At 40.7% G+C, this 24,177-nt stretch overlaps 1 long non-coding RNA gene and 1 pseudogene across 1 annotated transcript; both read left to right on the plus strand.

Moving 5' to 3' along the window:
• Positions 1–24,177, plus strand: part of LOC134328237 (NACHT, LRR and PYD domains-containing protein 12-like) — a 228,143-nt pseudogene that overhangs the window by 72,017 nt on the left and 131,949 nt on the right.
• Positions 13,357–16,957, plus strand: LOC134329601 (uncharacterized). The gene is made up of 3 exons (XR_010014891.1): positions 13,357–13,433; positions 15,179–15,318; positions 16,284–16,957. It is a non-coding gene; the product is annotated as an uncharacterized LOC134329601 (long non-coding RNA).

Here is a 24,177-nt window from a genome sequence, read left to right on the forward strand (position 1 = left end):
CTGCAGTTTGCTAAAGATCACATGAACAAGCCAGAAGGCTACTGGAACAATGGAACAGATCTTTTTGGTTTAAAAGAGAAGCGTTATGTTTGGAGAAAGGAAAACACTGCATTCCAGCATAAAAACCTTATCCCATCTGTGAAACACAGTGGTGGTAGTATCATGGTTTAGGCCTGTTTTGCTGCATCCGCAAGAGAACGTGGGTCACGCAGCAAGACAACAACCAGAAGCACACAAGTCATTTTACCAAAGAATAAAGTTAATGTTTTGGAATGGCCAAGTCAAAGTCCCGATATTATTGCAATAATGTTGTGGATGGACCTGAAGTGAGCAGTTCATGGGAGGAAACCCACCAACATAAGAGTTGAAGCTGTGAAGTTGTACGGAGGAATGGGCTAAAATTCCTCCAAGCCGATGTGCAGGACTAATCAGCAGTTTTCGGAAACGTTTAGTTGTAGTTATTGCTGCACAAAGGGTCACACCAGATACTGAAAGCAAAGGTTCACATACTTTTGCTATTCACAGATCTGTAACATTGGACCATTTTCTTCAAGAAAAAATGACTAAGTCTAATATTTGTGTCTCATTTGTTTGATATGGTTCTTCTTATCTAGTTGTAGGACTTGTGTGAAAATCTGATGACATTTTAGGTCAAATGTATGCAGAAATATAAAATTCTAAAGGGTTCACAAACTTTCAAGCACCACTGTAGTTTTGGTTTTGACAAGGCATGATGAGAAAATTAGCTTGGTTATGGCAATTATGGCACATCCTGTGCTTTTGAGAATGCCTGACTTTTATTATTTGCATTTCAGCGACTTCAGGCATCATTCTTACCTGTAGTGTTAACGTACTAATACCCAACTGAAAAATTGCTTTTCTCCTTCTTCAGTAAACTCACCATTGACATGAGGTAGAACCCCCTGGCCTTTTCCTGTACACTGGTCAGACATGGGCCACCTTGATGGCTCTTGTTGCATGGTATATGCTGTTTACAGGGAATAAAAAAAAGATACTCAGAAAATGTGTGACTCTAGTTTTGTTTTGACTGGGCATGATGAGAAAATGAGCTTAGTTATGGTGATTATGGCTCATCCTGTGTGTCACAAGAAGACCTGGACCCAGATTCTTAAAAGAATCTTGGTGTAAAGATAAACTTAACTGGTAGAGCGAGCATCACACTAAACACACACTCTGACAGTTAAGATTATCTTGATGCTATTTTAAGCATCATATTCGTGCTCAGATGCTTTTGAGATTAAAAGTGTACTTAACTGTCATAGCTGTATGGTGGGTGCTGTTAATGGAGAAATTAAAATAAAAATGGTTACTCTACAGAAAATGCCTGACTTTTATTCTTAGTATTTTAGCAACCTAAAGTGTCATTGTTAACTATATTATTCATGTATTAATGCCCAACTGGAAAAATAAATAAATTTCTGCTTTGTCAGTAAACTCACCACTGACATGAGGTAGAACACCCTGGCCTTGTGCTGTCCCATGAGAAGCATCTGCCCATGTACACTGTTTGGACATGGGCCACCTTGATGCATCTTGTTGCATGGTAGGTGCTGTTTACAGAAAATTAAAAAAAAAAAATTACTTTGTGATATTACATTTTTTCCATATCACCCACCTCTAACTCTGAGATAGAGTTTTGGTATTGACAAGGGCATGACTAGATTAGTTTGGTTATGACAATTATGGCTCAATTATGGAATGTCACAAGAAGACTAACTAACCTGGGCCAAGATTCCCAAAAGGTTAGTTCACCCTTAGTGTTAAGATTATCTTAACTTGTAGAGCGAGCATTACACTTAAGACATACGCTCTTCTAGTTAGGATTCATAAACACTAATTTAAGAATCATATTCATGCTAAGATGCTTTTAAAAACCCCATGCCTGCTTTATAACTAACTCACATGGCTGTTAAGTTTTGTGTTTAGTTAATAATTGCTTGTTAACCGCAGGACTTCTCATGAATTAAAAAAAAAATTGTTTCACCATGTGTATTGTCATGTGCATTTTATTTTTAAACAGGCCATCAAAGTGGATACTAAACAAAGCAACCAGCAGCTAAGCAGCCCCCTTAAAACACTTACTGTACTGAATTACTAAAAATGAAAGTTCCAAATCTTTAAGGGCCTAGATAGTATACAAAATTTATAGAATTTAGAGAATTAAACATTCTCTCTGACTGATAAGAGGAACAAATGGGGTAATATTCAAAAATAAATCACAAGTTTGTTGTGTGCTCATGTTAGCTTCAAATCAGAAGTGCTTCTTGGTAAATAGCTTACCATAGAATCCTGTACTTAATGTTGATGCCTTGAAGTCTCAGTTGTAATTTGACGTATGTAACTATGATCCCAATTTATCCTTAGCGTAAAAGTAATCTATTGTTCCAAATGCACAAACACTTTCAAATTGCAAATTTCACATCTTTTTATGGCAAACTAGCATTGACATTATGATAACATCAACTTTTTTCTTAAATGTAATTAAAAATTCCTTGAAAGTTGTCTTTGTTGTGTTTAAGATTTGGGAGCCCTTGGTAAGTGAAAATAAGTACAGATACTCTACAAAGAACACAATTACTATTTTTAGCTGAATTTAACATGTTGGAAAAAAGTAAACATAAAATGTGGCCTGACATACAATTGTCCCCTGCTTCTGATTTGTCGTCATTTAGGACAGTGTTGCTGTGGTGATCCATGTGTTGAATAAAGCAGAAAAGACCGGGTAAGTATTAAAATTTTTTTCAGAAGTGCCAATATCTATAGTGGACAACAGTCATTTACTTTATGTGGGAAAACAAAATGGCTTTCTGATCATTAACAAAACATGATATTAACAAGTTGGATTGATGACGTCTGAATGTTCCATTTGCATAATGAAATTAATACTACTATTTTATTAAAACAGAGGTTTTTACTTGAGTCACAAGACTTGGACTCAACTCATGAATAGATGGTTTCATGAGCAACGTTACTAAAAAGATGTGCGCTCATTTTGGTAACAGAAGTCGAGATTTATTCCATTGATCCACTGTGTTGATCAGTGGAATAAATCAATAATACAGGACAACATATCTTAATGTATATTAGCTTCTCAAAGTTTGTACTGAGTGATGATACAGATGCACAGATTTATGGGTTTAAATAAATCTCAAAATAGAAATGTAGTTAGCCTTGTTTAGTTTAGCCTAAAACAGTCAGGTTTTTATTGAGAATAACACAAAATGGATTTGTTCCCTCGGCTAGCATGGGTCAGTGAGTGAATGCTTCACTTCTGTTGCCAGAATGCGCACTCATCTTTGCGACAACTTTGAAAGGGTCTATTTGATGACAAGTCAATTGAGACTCGACTTGACAAAATCAAAAAAGACCCTCAACTGGACTCATAACAGGAGTTGATATCCAAGTTCAAGACCCAAAATGGAAGAACCATGAGAGGCATTTGACTGCAAACAGGACTTTACACAGTCTATGGAAGCATATCAGTATTATGTTTTATGGAATGTGTGGCAGATATTTCTGATTTAATAGTCCGTGTTAGCTGACCATAGGCTGTCTTCCTTATTCCGCCACGCCCACGCCACAAAGAGTTTGTTTCTTCCGCCTTTGCGTTAGAATTTCCGGTCATTTCATATCAGATGGTTTACGGTCGTATCGTATTCAAAGTGAATGCAGTCTGAAGTAGGCTTCTGCTGTGGACACTGATCATAAAGTAGCTAGCTATGCTAACCCAACATTCCAACAGATTTCCAACACAACACACAAATAATAAAGTGTTGTAGGGCACCATATCTAAAGAAGAAGAGGACCTGCATCTATGGGTTAAGGAGCTAAATTTACATTTAAATTTAACATCCACCCAAACGTCCACACGTCTATTGTTATTATTTTGTGGATGGGGAAACTTGGTTATGAAGCTCCAGTGAAAAGGACACGTCAGGTGTTTGTGAAGCTATCTGGTAAGATGTTAGCCTAAGAGAGATCCTTGCCAAGAGCTTCGCAAGCATAATAACATAATTACTCTGGGTAAGGACGTGGTCTTGGTTTCCCCACCACAAAATGGTAAGAGCAGACGTGTGGATGTTTGGGTGGATGTTTTAAATTTAGCAACTTCAACCACAGACGCAGCTCCTCCTCTTTGGAAGACTGTGGATGTGGCTTCTTTGGATGGTTATATGGTGCTCCACAACACTTCAATCTTTTTGTGTTGTGTTCATAACACTATTGTTCAAGTGGAATTCTCCTCCTCTTCCAATTATTCAACTAGAATCTGTGCGACGAAACCAAGCTGAAATTAGTTTCTTATTCTTATTTTTTATTCTTACCTTTCATTTAGGCACCAGAACGTAACTGCTGTATCGTTTAAAGAGGAACGGAAAATTAGAAAAATAAGCTGGTGAATTGGACGTGAATTTTCATAATTGCTCGTAGCTCAGCCTTGTTTTGTCAACCAGACTGATAAACCAAATAACTTGGCAACACGTTTTCAAAGACATTTTGTCACAGAATGAGTGTAGTAGGCTAAAATATGTAATTGCAAAAAGGAGAGGTGCTATTTCCTTTTAATATTTCAATTTTGTCATCTTTCTAGCTTGGTGTTGTCTATGATAATAGAAACGTATAAAAACATTATTAGAGAGTGCAAATGCATATAAGGTGAATTATCATTTTGACGTCATTATTGTGTAATCTTAAGGCATGAATATGCAGTTCTGGAAATGCGTTGTAATTAAAATGCATTTATAATTAAATTGTTAATTTAATTATCAATTGAATTTAATTTATCATTTGTGTAAATGAAATGTCAATAGTGCATCAAATGGCAAATTTAAATGTTAAAACTGAATTTGAATTATCATTTGGAGACCAACATTGAGTGGGAAATTTTAATTCAAACATACACTATATTGCCAAAAGTATTCACTCACCCACGCAAATCATTGAATTCAGGTGTTCCAATCCCTTCCATGGCCGCAGGTGTATAAAACCAAGCATCTCGGCATGCAGACGCTTCTACAAACATTAGTGAAAAAATGGGTCGCTCTTAGGAGCTCAGTGAATTCCAGCGTGGTACTATGATAGGATGCCACCTGTGCAACAAGTCCAGTCGTGAAATTTCCTCGCTACTAAATATTCCACAGTCAACTGTCAGTGGTATTATAACAAAGTGGAAGCGATTGGGAACGACAGCAACTCAGCCACGAAGTGGTGGGCCTTGTAAAATGACAGAGCAGGGTCAGCAGATGCTGGGGCGCATAGTGCGCAGAGGTCACCAACTTTCTGCAGAGTCAAGCGCTATAGACCTCCAAACTTCATGTGGCCTTCAGATTAGCTCAAGAACAGGGTGTAGAACTTCATGGAATTGGTTTCCATGGCCGAGCAGCTGCATCCAAACCTTACATCACCAAGCGCAATGCAAAGCGTCGGATGCAGTGGTGTAAAGCACACCTCCACTGGACTCTAGAGCAGTGGAGACGTGTTCTCTGGGGTGACGAATCACGCTTCTCCGTCTGGCAATCCGATGGATGAGTTTGGGTTTGGCGGTTGCCAGGAGAACGGTACTCGTCTGTCTGCATTGTGCCGAGTGTAAGGTTTGGTGGAGGGGGGATGATGGTGTGGGGTTGTTTTTCAGGAGTTGGGCTCGGCTCCTTGGTTCCAGTAAAAGGAACTCTTAATGCTTCAGCAAACCAAGAGATTTTGGCCAATTTCATGCTCCCAACTTTGCAGGAACAGTTTGGGGATGGCCTCTTCCTGTTCCAACATGACTACGCACCAGTGCACAAAGCAGGGTCCATAAAGACATAGATGAGTGAGTTTGGTGTGGAAGAACTTGACTGGCCTGCACAGAGTCCTGACCTCAACCCGACAGAACACCTTTGGGATGAATTAGAGCAGAGACTGTGAGCCAGGCCTTCTCGTCCAACATCAGTGTCTGGCCTCACAAATGCGCTTCTGGAAGAATGGTCAAAAATTCCCATAAACACACTCCTAAACCTTGTGGAAAGCTTTCCCAGAAGAGTTGAAGCTGTTATAGCTGCAAAGGGTGGGCCCACATCATATTAAACCCTATGGATTAAGAATAGGACGTCACTCAAGTTCATATGCGTGCGAAAGGGAGATGAGCGAATACTTTTGGCAGTATAGTGTAAGAATACATTTTACATATTACATTTTCATTAGATTTTTGCTACTGATCTGCTTCCATATACATAAACATTCTGAACTGGTCCTGATGAGGGAGATTTCTACTGCCATCATCACATTGCTTTTCAGCTGATTGTAGAATAAACAGTTCTGGCTGAAGGGTTGAGTTGCAGTTGTGAAAGTGTTGGTCTAAACTACTCGACTAAACTACACACTAATAAATAAAGTAATTGTACTTTACTATACTTGGGTATTGTTTTTGGAAGACTTTTACTTTAGTACAAGAATGTTAGTATAGTATTTGTAATATTTGTACTTTGTCAAGAGCTTACATTTGCTTACATTTTTAATTAGACATTCAAACTACTCTTCCCAAAGGGTGAAGTCCAGGGGAGTTTTACATGACTTTTCCCTTGCCTGGTGAGTCTTTTTTTTTTTCTTTTCTTTTTTACTTCTTTTTTTTTTTTTAACATTCCTGTCTGTAAAATTGAACCCTCTGTAACTCATCTTTGTTCAAAGCCCAATGTTGTGTGCAGTGCAGAGGTACTCTAGGACCAGGATTCCGAAAACTGCTCAAAGGTAACAGGGGAAAATGCATGCTGTTGATTACTTCAGTCATTAGGTTAAAAATACTGAAGTGTTCCTTTTAAATCCACCATTCTAAATGTTTCAGACATTATACCTTGACTATCTGACAGATTGTTACACCACTCCTGATCTGCTCTTCCAGGCTGAAAGGTGCTGGTTAGTGCTAAGAATGCAAAAAAAAAAAAAAAGTCAGGTTTAGAGCGTTGACATTTTTGTAACTCTTTTGTGATTAAAGGTGTAGCTATGGTATGAGATTGTTAGTAGATGACATGCACTGTGGTTGCTTCACCAACAAAAATGTGTGTAGTCTGTGTGGTTCAGGATCCACACAATTGTAAAATTAAATGCACTAACCGTTATTTTTTGAACCATGTTTCTGTCTTTGTGGTGGGGCTGGGGGTCTTGGTGCATTTGCAAGTTTTTTTACTTTGGCAGGTTGTGGTTCTTCTTCTTCTTCTTCTTCTTCAGATGAAGAGTATATTTTCTTTCTACAAGAGTACAGTAATAAATTAGCAATAGGTCATACACACTGCAGAATTGTTTTACAATATTTATAGCACAGTATGCACAGCTCACTTCCTGACTCTCTTTCCCAGAGTTTCTGTGCTGGAGTTTCTTAACTCAGTTTCTGAGTTAAGATCTGATGTGTAGCATGACTTTTTCCAGTTGGCAACAATGTTGTCAAACGACTCTGTGAGGAGGGCAAAAAAAGAAAAGAGCAGCTTAGATCAGGTATATTATGGTTACAATAATATATTTTTCCATATAGTGTGTGGTCACCAAACTTTTATTATCACCTGATTCATAAAGTATTCGCACGCTGTGCTTGCTCCACCCTTTATCAGGCTGTGGGACCTCTGATTTCCTGACACTTTTCAAGAGTCGGTTTTCGTCTTTGTAGGGAGGCCACCAGGAGAAGCCATCCCTATACCAAGATTTTGCCACTGGTCCGGTTTGCTCCTCCCCAACAAACTCTACTATGAGGTACATTGCAGGAGCTGCACCATGCCCAACCCCCCCAAAATGACACGTTTTTTCTGACAGAAAGGTACTAATACTTTTGTTATTTTTAAAAGTGAGCTTTAGATAGATAGATGCATTAATAAATTAACATTTTTCACACACTACCATTCACCGTTTGGGATCACAGTTAAAAATATATCATTGTAATATTATGTAATGCAAAATTAGAAGTTTCAGATAATTAGGAAGCACAATATCCAAAATGTAGATGTATCCAGAGTAATGTGTGTGTGTGTGTGTGTGTGTGTGTGTGTGTGTGTGTGTGTGTGTGTGTGTGTGTGTTTTTATACACACGGTCATTACTCTGGATACATCTACATTTTGGATATTGTGCTACATTTATAGCTCCCTAATTATCTGAAACTTCTAGTTTTACATTACACACAATTCTTCACTTATCAAATGTGATGCTTACATTTCAGGGTAAACAAAAATGGTAAACAGAATTGCAGTATTTGATTTATCACTTTTAAAAAATAAAATAAAAAAAGATTGAATTAATTGAATAGACAGTTTGATATGTAGTTTGCTATATTTAAATCCACATTGTATGAGTTAGTTTTGGATATTAAAAAAAAAATCTTTTTGCATGCAAGAGTGGAATTGACACAAATTTGTGTTTATATGGAATTAGGAAGGCCTTCCCCTCTATTTGATCAGCTTTGCAGAAATGTATCGTTCTTGTGAGCCCATGAACCAAATATATGCCAAAGGTACAGTAAATGATGACAGTGGATAATCAAAGAATGATTCATGCTGCTCAAATCTGCTGTATGCCACAAATACCTCATTCCTGCAAGAGATGATATTTTTAACCTGTGCAACTTTTCCCTCAAGGTAAATATAACTGTTGGCCTGGTCAAGCTTGACAGTGAACTGTGGTGTTACCAGCTTTTTGTATTGGGTTGCACCATAAAAAGGTGGAGGAAGAGGACCAGAGATGCTTTGTCTTAATAAACATGTCTTTTTCTCTAGGCTATCTCTCCATGGTACCTCTGACAGTCTTTTTACAATTTGACTGAGTGGGCTGCTAGGTTTTCTAATAATTTTTTTTCATTTTACTCAGGTGGTTTTCATATTGGAAGGCACTGAAGCTGTCAATAACACTGTGATTTTTAACGTCTTGCACAAGATGCGCTAAATTGTGAACATTGTACGACACAAATTTAGGTCCATAGAGCTGTCCAAAATGAGAAACAAAAAGACCTAGGATGTTATTGGCATATTCAAGATAGTCCTCAATCAGAGTATTGTTGCTAAGGATGAAAATGCCCACAAATAGCAGCAGAAAATTTTGGTACACTGCGGTGCTCAATGTATCTTTGAGCAGAACAGGGCCAGTGTACAATAAAAATTGTCTAAACTCTGTGGCTTTCCACCTGTCAATTTCTCTGAGAGTCCTTGGTCGACGTGCAAACTCAATAGGTACATAGCTTTGGATACCCAGCAGCCTTTCCGTTAATGCGTTTTCCTGAAAGTTGGACAGCCTACAAGTGAGAGGACCTAACTTCAGCCACAGGTACAGAAGTCGCCGCATGACACCTAGGCACACAAGGTGCATGTAATCAAGAGGGAACCCAGATACCATTCCCAGAGATGTCTTTTCTAGAGCTGAAATACCATTGTGGTGATCCAAATCGGTCTTATCCCTGAAACTTTGATCTGTCTGTTGTGGCAGGTCGGTTCTAGGATACGTCATTCTGTTGTCTATGTAAACGCCTTCCTGTGTGCATTTCTCACACCCATGGTACCCTGTGTGACCTTTTATACACTTAATAAAAGCATGAGCTGGGGCATCACAGACCATTGAAGAGAGCTGCAAAGTTAACCTTACTCCCTCAAAGTCAAACCCCTCAGCAAGCTTGGCTATCTCTAATGCAAAGTCATCAAGAAACTCGTTTGGTGAATTAGGCTTTCTTTCACCACAAAACAGCCCAATTGTCACTGGCTCATGATGTGGCAAGTTAATAACAGTGCCAAGGATGGGCCACAGCTGTGTTGGTGAGCTTTTGAAAAGTGGTAGCCCATCAATATTGACTTGAAGTTTTAGGTGTTTTGTATTGGTCACTAAACCCTTGTTTTTTTGCAGAATGTGTGTAATTGATTGGAGCACACCAAAGTAGTAGTACTGACCACCGGCTTTATCCTGAATTGCAAGATCTTTTGATCTTGCTGTACTCAAGAGTGTCCTGGCATCTTTTGGCAAGATTGAGTGATACTTGCCAAGGACATCTAGCAGTGACACTTTACTTTTAGGAGTGCTGCCTTTCCCCCAAGACCACAGTGCTGAAAACATTGCAGCTGCTCAGATGTCTCTGGTAGTGGAGTGGGGACTTGAGGGGAAGGTTCAATGCCTGGTGACTGATGCTGCTGCAAACATGCTCTGCACTGCAAAAAAACTAGCCATGCGACATATTGTTTGCATTGCACATGCGTTAAATTTGGTTGTTAAAAAGTCCCTGGATCAAACGCCTGGCCTAGAAGAACTGCGTTCAAAGGCACGAAAAGTGGTGACCTATTTTAGGTCAAGCACTACCGGAAAAGAAAAACTGAAACATGTGCAACAGCAAATGAACTGTGCAGTGATGAAGCTAATTCAGGAGGTGGATACACGCTGGAACAGCACCTTTTTGATGTTGCAGCGCTTGTATGATGAGAGACAGACAGTCGGGGCAGCTCTGGCATCACTTAAGACAGATGTTCATCCTCTCTCTTCTGAGGAATATGAAACAATCGCAGCATGTCTCCAAGTGCTTTCCCCGTTCTATGCAGCAACTGTGGAACTGTCCCAGGAGAAGAGAGTGTCAGGTTCAATGGTGATTCCACTTGTAAAGATGTTATTTCAAGCAACCCAGGAAGTAATACTGAAGACCACAAATGTAACAGCAACACTTCTTGGACGGAATATCACTGCAACCCTCATAAATAAGTTTGATAACCTTGAGAGCTCAACACTCGTGTCACTTGCCACACTGTTGGATCCAAGATTTAAAGCCATTGGATTTCACAGTCCAGAAAAGGCCCAAAATGCTGCACGGAAACTTACAGCTGAATGTGCAGCACTGGTCAGGCAGACACGAGTGGAGACTTTATCAGATCATTCACCTCAACCAGCAACAAGTGCACAAAATCCATCCTCCTCAGGTAGTTGTAAGTTGGTAATTATGAACACACAGACAGTCACATATACACACTGAAACTTGTATGTATTCATGACTGTCAAATCTTTATTGTTCTTTCAGCTTCCAACCTTTGGTCAAGTTTTGATCGAGATGCTGCACTGGCAAGAGCTCACAGGAATCATACATCAGATGCCACAATTGAAGTTCAGAGATACTTGTCTGATCCTCCCTTGCAAAGATCAGATGGTCCACTGGCCTACTGGAATGAGCACAAAAATGTTTATCCACATTTGTTCTTGTTGGCTAAACAATATTTATGCATACCAGCCTCATCTGTTCCGTGTGAACGTGTTTTTTCAAAAGCCGGAGAAGTTGTCAGCAAAAAAAGAAATCGGCTAAGTCCAAAAACTGTGGAAAAACTCTTATTCCTTAATAAAAACCTCTGAATTCCCATCACTAAATTTCATGACTGAGTTAAATAAGCACAACCCACCTTTCTGCACCGGTTTTGTTTCTTTAAACACACCCCCTCTCAATCCTAGATATTAGTCAACATGTCCACTAAATCAGCTGAACATATATTGACAGTGTTTGTTGTCTACTATTTCACCACTAGATGTCACTGAAACGAACCTTTGAATGAATGAACCCATGTTCAATACAATTGGCAAAGTGGTTCAATACTGCTTCATTGCTTCATTAAGCGAGTCAGGAAACGTTTTCCTCCACACAGCAAAATCCAGAGTGTTAAAATATTGGTGTTGGAGTTAAATCACTAGTGTTGGTGTTGTTTTAACTCTGTACAAACACAAAAGCACACTGTCAGTCGTTAGTTTGATTCAGAGTTGGTGAACGATTCAGGTGTAATGACTAATTAGCTATCTACTGTGTAGAACGGAGCCACGCCCCCCAAGCCTAATTTCTCGTTTTCTTCAAACTACACCGGCGCCATTTTCTTCAAGCTTGTGAGGAGGAGAAGTTACTATCTACATCCAAGGTAAGAGAAATATAAAGTTTTCGTGTTCCAGAGAGGGAATATTCTGCAGTATTTGAGGTGGAAAAGTGCAATAGTTACGCTTTTTTGTTGCGTGTGTGTGTGTGAATAGTTAATGTGTGCCACCTCAAAACTAACTTTCCCGCCTGTGTGATTAGGACGTGTTTAAAATTTCAGCTGGAACCACACACCCGAGCTAAAATACATTTTACAAAGCTATACAAGTGTTTTGTACACTATTTTGACTCATAAACTAAAGAAACATTCTTATTTAACATCCACTCCACCTAAATTGTACTTTTGCTTTTGGTTAAATCTCAAATGCCACCCTGTTCCCTTCGTAGTGCACTATGTTGTGTAGATCTTGTACTGAGGGTTTCTGACCAAATACTTAACTGTACGTGTTTTATATGAAGTATTTTATAGTCGTGTTGAAGTACAGAACGACCTGTTTTACATTAAGTCACTGTTTTGTAGTGAAATAAATCTTGTCATAAGTGTAGTGCCCTATGTATGGAAGAGGGATCAATTTGAGATTGAGCCATTCTGGCGCCAAATGGAGCTACTGCATTTTGTCATTTTGTGTCATTTTGTGTCATTTTGTGTCGTTGGCATTAATTATTTAATTACAATTGTGTAGTCCACAGACAACTTTTATTAATAACTATGTAGTCTGTGTGTACTTGAACTATTTTGTGGTCATTTTATACAATTCATTCCATATAAATAGGAGCCTTATTCTACTACCCTGGCTATAATGGAGAGTTGAACAGCGCTGTACAGACACTACGCAAAGAGCTTGACCTCTGGCAGGTTAGGTAGGTTTATATTATGTACTTGTTTGCATGTGGATGGGTAACACATTTTTTTGTAAACGCTGACATCAGCGTATGTTAATTTGGTCATGCCTGTTGCCAGTTTCATGGATTGAGCATGCATGTTTGTAATACGGCTTACACCTTGGTTGTTTTTTTGTTTAGAGTCGATAACGTTTGAAATTTTCCTCCCCATCGATCTTTTGTACAGCGCTTCCTTAGACTCCTATTATTAAAATACTTCAGTGACTTATGATTTGATGATTATTTAACCTTTCATCTCTGTACTGGGCTTATATTGCTCATGTGAGTGTTTTCAAGAGCAATTGTAGACTAATACAGCTTTATGTATTTTTTCAGTGTAAAGATGCTTGTTCCCGTGGAGTGTAAGGGAGTCCGCAAATGGGTTAGGGTGTCAAAGAAAGAAGATGTCTACGATTACTCAGAGTTCATTAAAGAAAGTCAGTGAGAAGACAGCATTTTCTAGTTAATAATACCCATATTTTCCTATTTAATATAGTTTTAATTTCTCAATTTCTAAAGTGTCTAAATTTGTACATTTCTAACTTTAACTTTTGTATTTAGCAGTTTTAACCAAGTTCAGGCTACCAGAGAAAACCCATGTGGATTTGAAGGACTCTTCTGGTGTTGATGTTGATTCAGACATCTTTGATGAGCTTTTGAACTCATTTCAAGTGTCTTTTGCGGTCTCCACTGAAGAGAGCTCTGGTAAAAACTGGAAGAAACACTTCACTGCAAAGTCACTACATTAGCTTAAATAAAACATTGGGGCAAGTGTTTTAAATAGTATAAATACATGGTGGATCAAGTATCAATATTCTAATTATAAATAGTTTAGTATGTACTGAGACCTGTCACACAATTACTATAGACCGTTTCAATGAGGGTAAACAATAACAACGCTACTGCGCATGTCTGTTCCTTTCGCCTTTCCGGTAGCGTCATTTTTAAACATCCATCCATCCGTCAACATGACGAGCTCGTACTTTGCGAGTCTCCCAAACGCGGAACAAACGCGATATAAGCAGAAATGAATGATAGATCATCAAGTATCTTTACCAGCCCCTTTTGGGGAGAATTTAAGAAGTCAGTGTTTTTCCTCTGACCTAAAACGTTTGCCTGAGGTAACATACCCAGCCGTGTGTCACTACCTTGTTGAAACGGAGTGTGTTTACACCAGAGAGGCAGTGAAAGCATACCGCAGCTTGGAAGCATACAATTATTTATTAAAATAATTATTGTGTCATCTCCCCTTTTGTGTCTGTTGAGCTAAGAGCCATTATAATATGATAAAAATATGACAAACCACAGTGAATTACTTCTCATCTGAATTAGAACATATTAGCTAATGCTAAAACTATTTTTTATAGCCTAACTGGAAATACATGAACTATTTTACAGTAAGCACAACGTATTCATAAATAGTTTATTTACGTTTTGTATTACAAAAGTAGAACCATGTTTCTTTACATGTCATTTAATAATGAAGCTAAGCTAATTAAGCTGTTAATATAATTCCATATAGTGACATTTCCCCAAAATATGGTCCTATACAGTTATGGCTTTTACACAGTATTATAAGGGGAATGTAAACTTTTTAAGGCTTATGTTGGTTTATGTTTATTCTGTACTATTAATACAAATATTAAGCGCCTGCGTATTTTAATACACGTAAGATAAACGTCAGGGACAAGACACCATGAGAACAGCGTTCAACTGAGTACATTTGTTCACAATATTTATTATGAAATAATATACAGTATATTACATTCATTATAAGAGTTGATGGTGGGTATCCAGCCGTCTCTATTTATAGCAGCAATCCAAGCGTTTCACTGTGCGTTCTTTTGGAAATCTGTTCACCTTTATTTCTGAAAGCAAGTTTGTACCTGGCCTGAGGGAACATCCGCCAACCGAACAACATGGTCCTAACTTTAATTTAGACATACTGTCAATAAATCAGACCTGAACTAGCGCAAAAGAATTGAAGCAGTTGTGGTCAATCGCTGTTGTTCTGAGCGCTGTTTACCACCAAGCGGAAGCGTCTTAGGAACATCTACGTCACTTCCTGGACTCATGAATATTCATTTGAAACGGTCTATACTGATGAACATCCTGTAGACTGGGATTGTTGCCACTGCTGGTAGGCCCGTATGACTATGCTTTGATACACCTGGAAATTGAGCTGCTTCCTTCACACTATGGTCTTTGGCACAGCCAAATACAATCACTCCTTTTTTATCAATCATTAACATCAGCTCTGCAACACATTTTCCTTACATTGAACGAGACTTTCACTGCACTGTACCACCTTTTCTCAACCTCTGAATCCCTTCGCATCTGAATGTGCAAAGATCTCACTTAAAGTTAATTTTAAATTAAAAAATGTATGAAAAATTGATTTTATTTCTGAAAGCTTTCCTCTATTTCAATAGTTTTGTGCATCTCTTCAGATGAGAAAGAATCCTCTTCTGAAACCTCGTTCTGCTCTGAGGACTCAGCTTCATCAAGCTCAACTGTAATTCTGGAATCTACGAAGGCACGGCGAAGGCAGCTGATTGATGGACCAGTTGACCCCAATACAGCAAGAGATGTGAGTTTGAAGTGTACCATATTGTGGTATTCAGTAGGGGTGGGTTTAATTCTTTTTTAATGTAAACATGAAATCAATCTTAGATTAGAAGGGCTGGACCAAGATTTTGAGGATTTGGCTATTTGTTGGGTAGGTATTCAGTTCTTATTTTTGGATTCAGATTTTTGTTTATTCGTGGTAAATGTCCACTTTCAGTAAAGGCAACAGCAGAATAGACTTTTTTCAGTTTGCTCCCTGCAACCTACAGTCTTAAAACTGTGGCTTTAACATCCAGATAGTGTTTTCTCCTTAAATAGTGCATCACCCAGACTATAGCTAAACATACTGTAAGTGAGTACACCCCACAGTGAACATGTCCAAATTGTGCCCAAAGTATCAATATTTTGTGTGACCACCATTATTATCCAGCACTGCCTTAACCCTCCTGGGCATGGAATTCACCAGAGCTGCACAGGTTGCTACTGGAATCCTCTTCCACTCCTCCATGATGACATCACAGAGCTGGTGGATGTTAGACACCTTGCACTTCTCCACCTTCCACTTGAGGATGTGCCACAGGTGCTCAATTGGGTTTAGTCCATCACCTTTACCTTCAGCTTCCTCAGCAAGGCAGTTGTCATCTTGGAGGTTGTGTTTGGGGTCGTTATCCTGTTGGAAAACTGCCATGAGGCCCAGTTTTCGAAGGGAGGGGATCATGCTCTGTTTCAGAATGTCACAGTACATGTTGGAATTCATGTTTCCCTCAATGAACTGCAGCTCCCCAGTGCCAGCAACACTCATGCAGCCCAAGACCATGATGCTACCACCACCATGCTTGACTGTAGGCAAGATACAGTTGTCTTGGTACTTCTCACCAGGGCGCCGCCACACATGCTGGACACCATCTGAGCCAAACAAGTTTATCTTGGTCTCGTCAGACCACAGGGCATTCCAGTAATCCATGTTCTTGGACTGCTTGTTTTCAGCAAACTGTTTGCTGGATTTCTTGTGCGTCAGCTTCCTTCTGGGATGACGACCATGCAGACCGAGTTGATGCAGTGTGCGGCGTATGGTCTGAGCACTGACAGGCTGACCTCCCACGTCTTCAACCTCTGCAGCAATGCTGGCAGCACTCATGTGTCTATTTTTTAAAGCCAACCTCTGGATATGACGCCGAACACGTGGACTCAACTCTTTTGGTCGACCCTGGCGAAGCCTGTTCCGAGTGGAACCTGTCCTGGAAAACCGCTGTATGACCTTGGCCACCATGCTGTAGCTCAGTTTCAGGGTGTAGCAATCTTCTTGTAGCCCAGGCCATCTTTGTGGAGAGCAACAATTCTATTTCTCACATCCTCAGAGAGTTCTTTGCCATGAGGTGCCATGTTGAATATCCAGTGGCCAGTATGAGAGAATTGTACCCAAAACACCAAATTTAACAGCCCTGCTCCCCATTTACACCTGGGACCTTGACCTCTGGTGTCGCGGATAAACTTTACAGTGTACACACTTGAGTGTAATTACAATATTTCAATGTTTTATTATAAAAAGATTTAACAATCTGAACGTCAAACATTGCTTATCTTGTCTGATCTATAATAAATACGCATAAGTATAAATGCATGTGTATCAATTACACTTTAACACAAACATTAACACATAACATTTTGGCATTGTAATCTCTCTCTGCCCACACAAAACAGAATAATAGCAGCTAAACACTTCAATATATTTCAAAAGTTAACTGCTAAATTTATAGTTACAGATATTTCTTAAGTGTATGAACGTGTACGATTAGTTCTGCCTGTAATCCAGAATTAAGTTCTATACCGTAACAAAAAATATGAATGTAAATGTTCACACAAGCTCAGTGCAAAACACGAGCACGGAAACGGTACAAATCTGATCTCTTCCCTACACACTCACTCCCTACGCCCTATAGTGTACTTAATATTCTTAAAGGGCCAGACAATATATTTTATAATTCACATTACACGACAGGTGAGACGTTCTTTTTTTCTTAATATAGCGCTTTTATTTAGGAAAAAATCATTCTTACATAGGCAGGAAAATCTATGGCAGACGAGTCAGAACAGCGGATTGGGCGTAACATTATTGTAACTGTTTGCTCCTTTTTCTCAACACTTGTGCTCGATTTACACTAAAGATATATTTAGTAAATAAGTACATGTCCGCGCATGCACGCGCTTGTGTTCATTTCCGCTTGAACTGATAAAAAATTTTGATTTTGAAAAATTAAAAGACGAGCCGTTTTACAGTTTCTGCTTGTTAGCTCACAGCTAACGCTAGCCAGTGTGGCTCTTCACTCGTCTCTCTGTGTTATCACCCCACAGCCAATCAGTGAGCTCCAACCGCCTACCCCTCCCACCCCTCCCTCCCCCCCTCCCTCACTGTGGATGCGCGCATGTCCTAAAGTCTCAGTTTTCAAGGTAAACCTGAAGCAGAAATTTGGCCTTCACATTTAAAAAATACCGTCACCATTTTGGAATACCGCGGTATACGGTAATATCGTCATACCGCCCAACCCTAGAGGGGTGTACTCACTTTTGTGATACTGTGTATATATATTGAAAAGGAAAAAATAAAGACAAATTAAAGAAAAGGAAAAAATAAAGAAAAAAAGAAAAAAGGAAAAAAATAAAGAGAAATAAAAATAAAGGAAAAAATTAAGAAAAAAAGGAAAAAAATTAAGAAGAAAAAGAAAAAGAAAAAAACAAAGAAGAAAGAAAAATAAAAGGAAAAATAAAAAATAAATTAAAAAGTTTAACATGTTCTCTCTCTGTACAGCAGTCATGCTCTTAATTTGACTGGATGGTGCAAAATCCAAAAATCACAAAAAAACTGAGCTTTATGTCACCATGGACTCATGTAGGCGTGGTGTAAGAACACAGGCTGAGTGAGCTGTTTAGATTTTTTTTTTATTATTCGGGCGTCAAACAAACCAAAACAAGAGAAGCGGGACGGTTGCCGTTAGCAACACGCTCATCAGTCAGCTCCTCTTGTGCGACGGCGCTGAACTGAACACGCCGGGAAACAAACAATAACCGCTAACAGATTCATTTAGCAGGACGTGATATCCCGGGGCGTGTCGCTCGCCCGCCTCGAACCTGCACCAGATAAACACCGTACAGCCACAATTATGTGGACACTCTTACATACCACGCGTGTTCGTAAAGCAGTCACCAAAGCGCTGATACACGTCCATATATACGTCCGAATACTCTTAATCCCCACCAACCCCGCCCCCCTGACAGTCGTGCTCTGAACCGCCTCTTACACTCCAGTACGGTGAGTTTGGCGCTGGTGTTGATCTCTCCGGTGCTGTTGGCGGCCGTGCACTTGTACACCGCCTCGTCTTGGTGCGTCCGCAGGGGCTGGATACGCAGCACGGAGCCTGAATCGTCGTCAAAATCGATCACCTGGAGGGGGGGCACACAGGAAACAATTACAGCACTGTGACAGGGTACAGTCTAAGCAATTAAAGCTTTAGGGCCTCGCTCAAGGGCCCCATGGTGACAACCTGGCAGTGGTGGGGCTTGAACCGGCAACCTTCTGAGCTTAACCGTATAGTTATACAGCAGGGAGATCTCAACCAGGCTGGTACGTCTGATATTTGCTCTAGGAAAGGGGGTCCTTCCCTAAACTATTACCACAAAATTAAAAGCACGTCATGTGTAGTTGGCGTGGCTTATTATTTCACAACTTTTGGACCTAATAATTAAAAACGTCCACGTACTTCTGACCAGCCTGTGTTCTTGCGGTAACGATGCCCGCCGGTGCCGCCCTGATGCCGTGCTTTAGGGGGATTTTAAGTACCAGAGTTTGATCCATCTATGCCAATTTAATCACGTCCAATTCCCACCCTGCTGGAGGAGAGTCGCAGACTTTCATTTCACCAGTCAGAGACGGCGGTTTGAAGAGAGCAGCACAGCGTACGGAGAGCGACGCCCTAATATCTGTAAACCCACCGCCCCTCGACCTTTCCCTCCCGCAAGACACAGCCGATCTCATCTCATATGGACGTCTGGATTCGAACCCGTGTTCCTAGCAAGAGGAGGGTGGGCAACACCCACCACCCACCCAAAACAGACAGGTCATGTGATCCGTAATAAAACCGGACTCACCTCGAAGTGCTGCGAGCTGACCTTCTTCCCCTTCGTCATCCACGTAATTCGAGGTCTGGGTTCCCCTTTTGCCTGGCACACGAACGATGCCACGCCTCCCCAAATGCCTGTCTGTTCCTCCAGGCTCTTGATGAACTCTGGCAAACCTGGAAGAAGAGCGCATCGGTAAAAATCAAGGGGAAAAAAATTATATTCTTATATTTAGTGCAAATCCCTGCAGTCACGTTCCAAAATCCGGGCACAGGATTCCACAGAAGCGCACTGAAAACGAAACGGTTCCCAAAACCCTGAAGAGCTCGGACGCCGCTCCTCGTACACCCGCACACACACACCTGTAACGACAGAACAGGTGAACGCGCTTCTGACTATTCAACCAGAATCATAAAAGGAATGAGCACAAATTCCCACAGACAAGTCCTGTAGGAGTCTTCTCAGAAGAGCGGACGTTCAAGTCTCTTTTAACAGCTCTGGGATGAACCGGAACATCGACTGGACGTACTGACCAAACAGGCACAAATGTCCACAGACACACTTCGAATTAGTATGATTAGAGATCATGACAAGCTCGCAGTCAGGCGTCCGAATACTTCTGGCCGTGTAGCGAATACGCTCACTGTGGAGCCCTGCTCTCTGATTGGTCGGTCTGGAGGGAGGGAGATCAATAGCTAGTTCGCGTACCACAGTGCCAGTACGAGCGCTGACCCGGCGCTGACCAGCTGCCAGCGGATCTGAGTCGAATCGGCCTCGGCGGGCGGAAGCCGATACGGCGGCGTGACCTCGCTGTAGGGCGTCGACCCCGGCACGGCGCTAACACGGTCCGTACGCCAGCAGCGCCGTCTCGCGCGACTCTATCAGATCTGGAGCGCCCGCCGAACCCCCGCGACCCTGTCGGACTCTGGACGGACTGACATTTAAATGACATTTAGGTGCCGCACCCGTTTCCCCCGGAGGCGGGCATGATTGGCACGGCCGAGCGCCACGCCACCTCGTAAAAGTTCCTCTCTGTTACTTTCATCCGGATTGGCATCCGCGCCGCACCAACGTGCCAGAACACAGAGACCCCGGTGCCACCTGCAGACGCCGTGTTCCCGCTTCAGTCTGCCAGCCTGGATCCAGCGAATGACAGAGTAAAGCTTGCTCGACTGGAAACGGTGACGCCTGCATTACGGCGGGTTCGAATTCATGCCAGACCTGATTTTTTTATTAATGGCTCAGAACGGGCACAAATCCCCACAGACATACTTCAAAGTCTTGTGAGAAGCTTCCCAGCGATCAGACATCCGACCAGCTCACGGTCAGGCGTCCGAATACTTTTGGCCATACAGAGAATGCCAACCTTGGTGGAGACCACTGTTCCACGTCTCTGTTCATATGTGCAGTCGAACTCACTCTAATTATATGAATGTGTGCTTTAAAATTAAAGTCCACTGCCCCAGAAGCATGTGATGGGATGAATTGGAATGCCAGTTGTGAGCCAGGCCTTCTTGCCTGACCTGTCCAGTCACAGGGCTTCTGCCGACCTCACATCTTAGATGTAGCCCATCATGTCTGTACATAGGCGCCCGACCGGTCGATAGCACTGATGGGGATTCAGACGGGAGCAAAGGATGATGTATTGGCAGGAACCGGACCCTCTGCGGCCCTGACCAGGATGAATCTGTCAATGGAAATAAACAAAAGGAAAAAAAAGCTGAGTAAGTCCCAGTGTATAGTGTCGGTGGCGGGTACTCACTGTCGGCGCCGGAGGAAAACGTCACGCAGGTCAGCAGGAGCAGGAGAACCACCGCGGGCGAGACATTGAGCACCATGGTCCACCAGGCTGGCACCTTCTCCTCCGTAATCCCACTCGTCTTGTTTCCTCTGTCACTCGATCATAGGCTGAAACCTGCAGGAAGAACACAGATCACACCCACATCCAGTTACAGACACCCACGATCCACAGACGGGCACAGACAAGTACAGAGGCAGACAGGCACAGATGTGCACAGACCAGCACAGACTGGTAAAGACGCTATACTCCGAGCGTTCCTCCTCCACCACCTCTCGCGCCTGTGCTCTGATCTGACAGTAGGTGTCGCTGTTCAACCGCGTGTGTCTGTAGAGCGCCCGGCCAGGCCGACAACACCACCCAGCTCACCAGTGTAGTCCCAAGCAAGAAAAATACTCAATTACTAAAAAGTAAAAACTATATTAAATTCCCCTGACTGCACAAGAATTATGACGTGTGTCTGTGCGAATTTGTGCCCGTTCAGTCCAAAGATGACAGCACTGATCTGGGATTAGCTCAGGTTACCTGTCCCCGGTCATAACCTGGTTTCACTTGGAACGATCCCCGCCCGCCAGCACGGGGATTAGCCGACCGATACCGCCAGGTCCTAACGCAAACATCGGCGCATCCAAAATCAACAGCAGTCACTCAAAACCCAGACATGCCGCGTGCGTAAATAACATAGCTACACCCTTTTCCAAAAACAGCTTCTGCGCCACACGACGGGCGGGGCAGGGCGACCGGATTCCACCAAAAATAGAAGCAAGTGATTAAATAACAAGCGAGTGATTAAGGTTAAGATTAAGTGATGAATCGAGGTTTTTACGTCTACATCTATGACACAAACAGCGAGGTTTAGCTTGCTAACTGATGCTAGCACGCGGACGTTAGCAAAACCACGTTTACAAACGTTAGCATAACCACCGTATTTAGTAAACACTAACGCACCATATGAGATGTACACATACAGCGGGGAAAATAAGTATTGAATGCATCAACACTTTCCTCAGTAAATATATTTCTGATGAGGCTATTGACATGAAATTTTCACCAGATGTTGGTAACAACCCAAGTAATAAAACAAAAGTCCAAAAATTAAGTTATGTGTAATAAAGTGGAATGACACAGGGAAAAAGTATTGAACACGCTTACCAGGCACGTGCACAGATAGACCCCTAGTGGTGCTCAAGCACCTGCCCTTTTGCCCTGGATGAGAAAAGTGCCCTTTCTGCTGGAGCCCAATTTATTTCTACATTCATCAGTATTTAAAAATAAAAATTACCCTCTCTGTCATCAACACAACCCCCCCCCCCCCCCAAAGTGTTTTGATATCTGAGGGGCATTTATTGGAGTTCTTGTGAGAATTCTGCCCCTATCTGATCCCCTCCCCTCCTCCACCTCCGGTTACACTCATGCAGTGCTGAGTGCCCGGGCAAACCGCGGCTACACACTTACTACAGACAGGTAATCACAGTGTTTTATACAAAGAGCATCCAGGCATAACACACAGCCTACATGTTCTGTACTCATGAGTCATGAAAAACGTGATTTCAAAGCCTTGTCCAGCTGTTTACTGATGTTTGTCATGTTTAATGAAGGTGGAGGGGAACAAACTGCAGCAGACAGACAGAGAATTTAAAGACAGTTTAACTGTTTTACAAATTAGACAAGTTCACTAGTTTTGTTTAGTTTCAAATCTTACTTATTTTGATGGGAAAGCCTGAAGAAAAAAAAGCACAAGCACAAACATTTTACAGGAGAATGCTAAGTTTAATATTCAACATTCGTTTAACAGTCGCTATTCCGATCTATATAAATGGTTGAAAAAACACCCAACACCTACTTATTTTACAATTCTTACACAGATTAAAGTAGGCTACATACTACCAAAACTATTTTATAATAATTTTAAGGTTATATGTAATTATTTAAAGAAAGATTAAAATGAAACCGCTGATCAAGCGCGAACTTCAGCTAACGTCGTGTTAGGGAACGTCATCAAACTAACAGAAAAACGTAGAAAACATTTACTGTGCACTTATTACAGAGAAATAAATCCATTCAAATCATTTAATATATTAATGGAATCATGTCAAACTATTTTTTATAAACACATATTAATGTTCCTCACAACCAACAAAGCTTGTTTTGTAATTAATGCTTTTATTTTTTTTTTTTTTTAATTTATACTTAAGATCAATTAATCCATAACAAGTGTATATCAGGGATAAATCGATTAAACTCTGATGTAATTTAATATAATAAAGTCAAACTATTTTTAATATACACATATTAATATTCCTCACAACCTACAAACCTTGTTTTATAGATAATGCTTTTATTTTAATTTTATTTAAATTTATAGTTAAAATCAGTAAATCCATAATACTTGTATATTGTAACTAAAATAATCTATTAAACTCTGATATGATTTAATATAATAAGCCCAAACTATTTTTTATATACACATTAATGTTCCACACAACCTACAAACCTTGTTTTATAGATAATACCTTTATTTTTATTTTTATTTAGAGTTAAGATCAATAAATCCATAATATTTTTATATTGGAGACAAATAAATCTATTAAACTCTAATATAATTTATTATAATAATGTCAAACTATTTTTAATATACACTTATTAATGTCCCTCACAACCGACAAACTATATTTATTTAGTAATTAAATAAATATTAATTTTTATTTATTTCGAGTTAATCTAAGAGATACCATACCGGATCGGTCGAGGCCCGGGTTAACAACGACCGCCACTGGTGCGGTTGACAAACAGGGTGCTGGTGGAAATTGTGCTACTGTTAGTCGAAGACCGCGAGGAGGGAAACGTGTCAGGAGACAGAAAGAGAGGAGGAAAGTCAAGAGTGTAGGACTGGGGGTGGCAACTCTAAATGTGGGGACAATGACAGGCAAAGGTAGAGAGCTGGCTGACATGATGCAGAGAAGGAAGGTA

The sequence above is a fragment of the Trichomycterus rosablanca genome, chromosome 15 (assembly GCF_030014385.1).
Source record: "Trichomycterus rosablanca isolate fTriRos1 chromosome 15, fTriRos1.hap1, whole genome shotgun sequence".
NCBI lineage: Eukaryota > Metazoa > Chordata > Actinopteri > Siluriformes > Trichomycteridae > Trichomycterus > Trichomycterus rosablanca.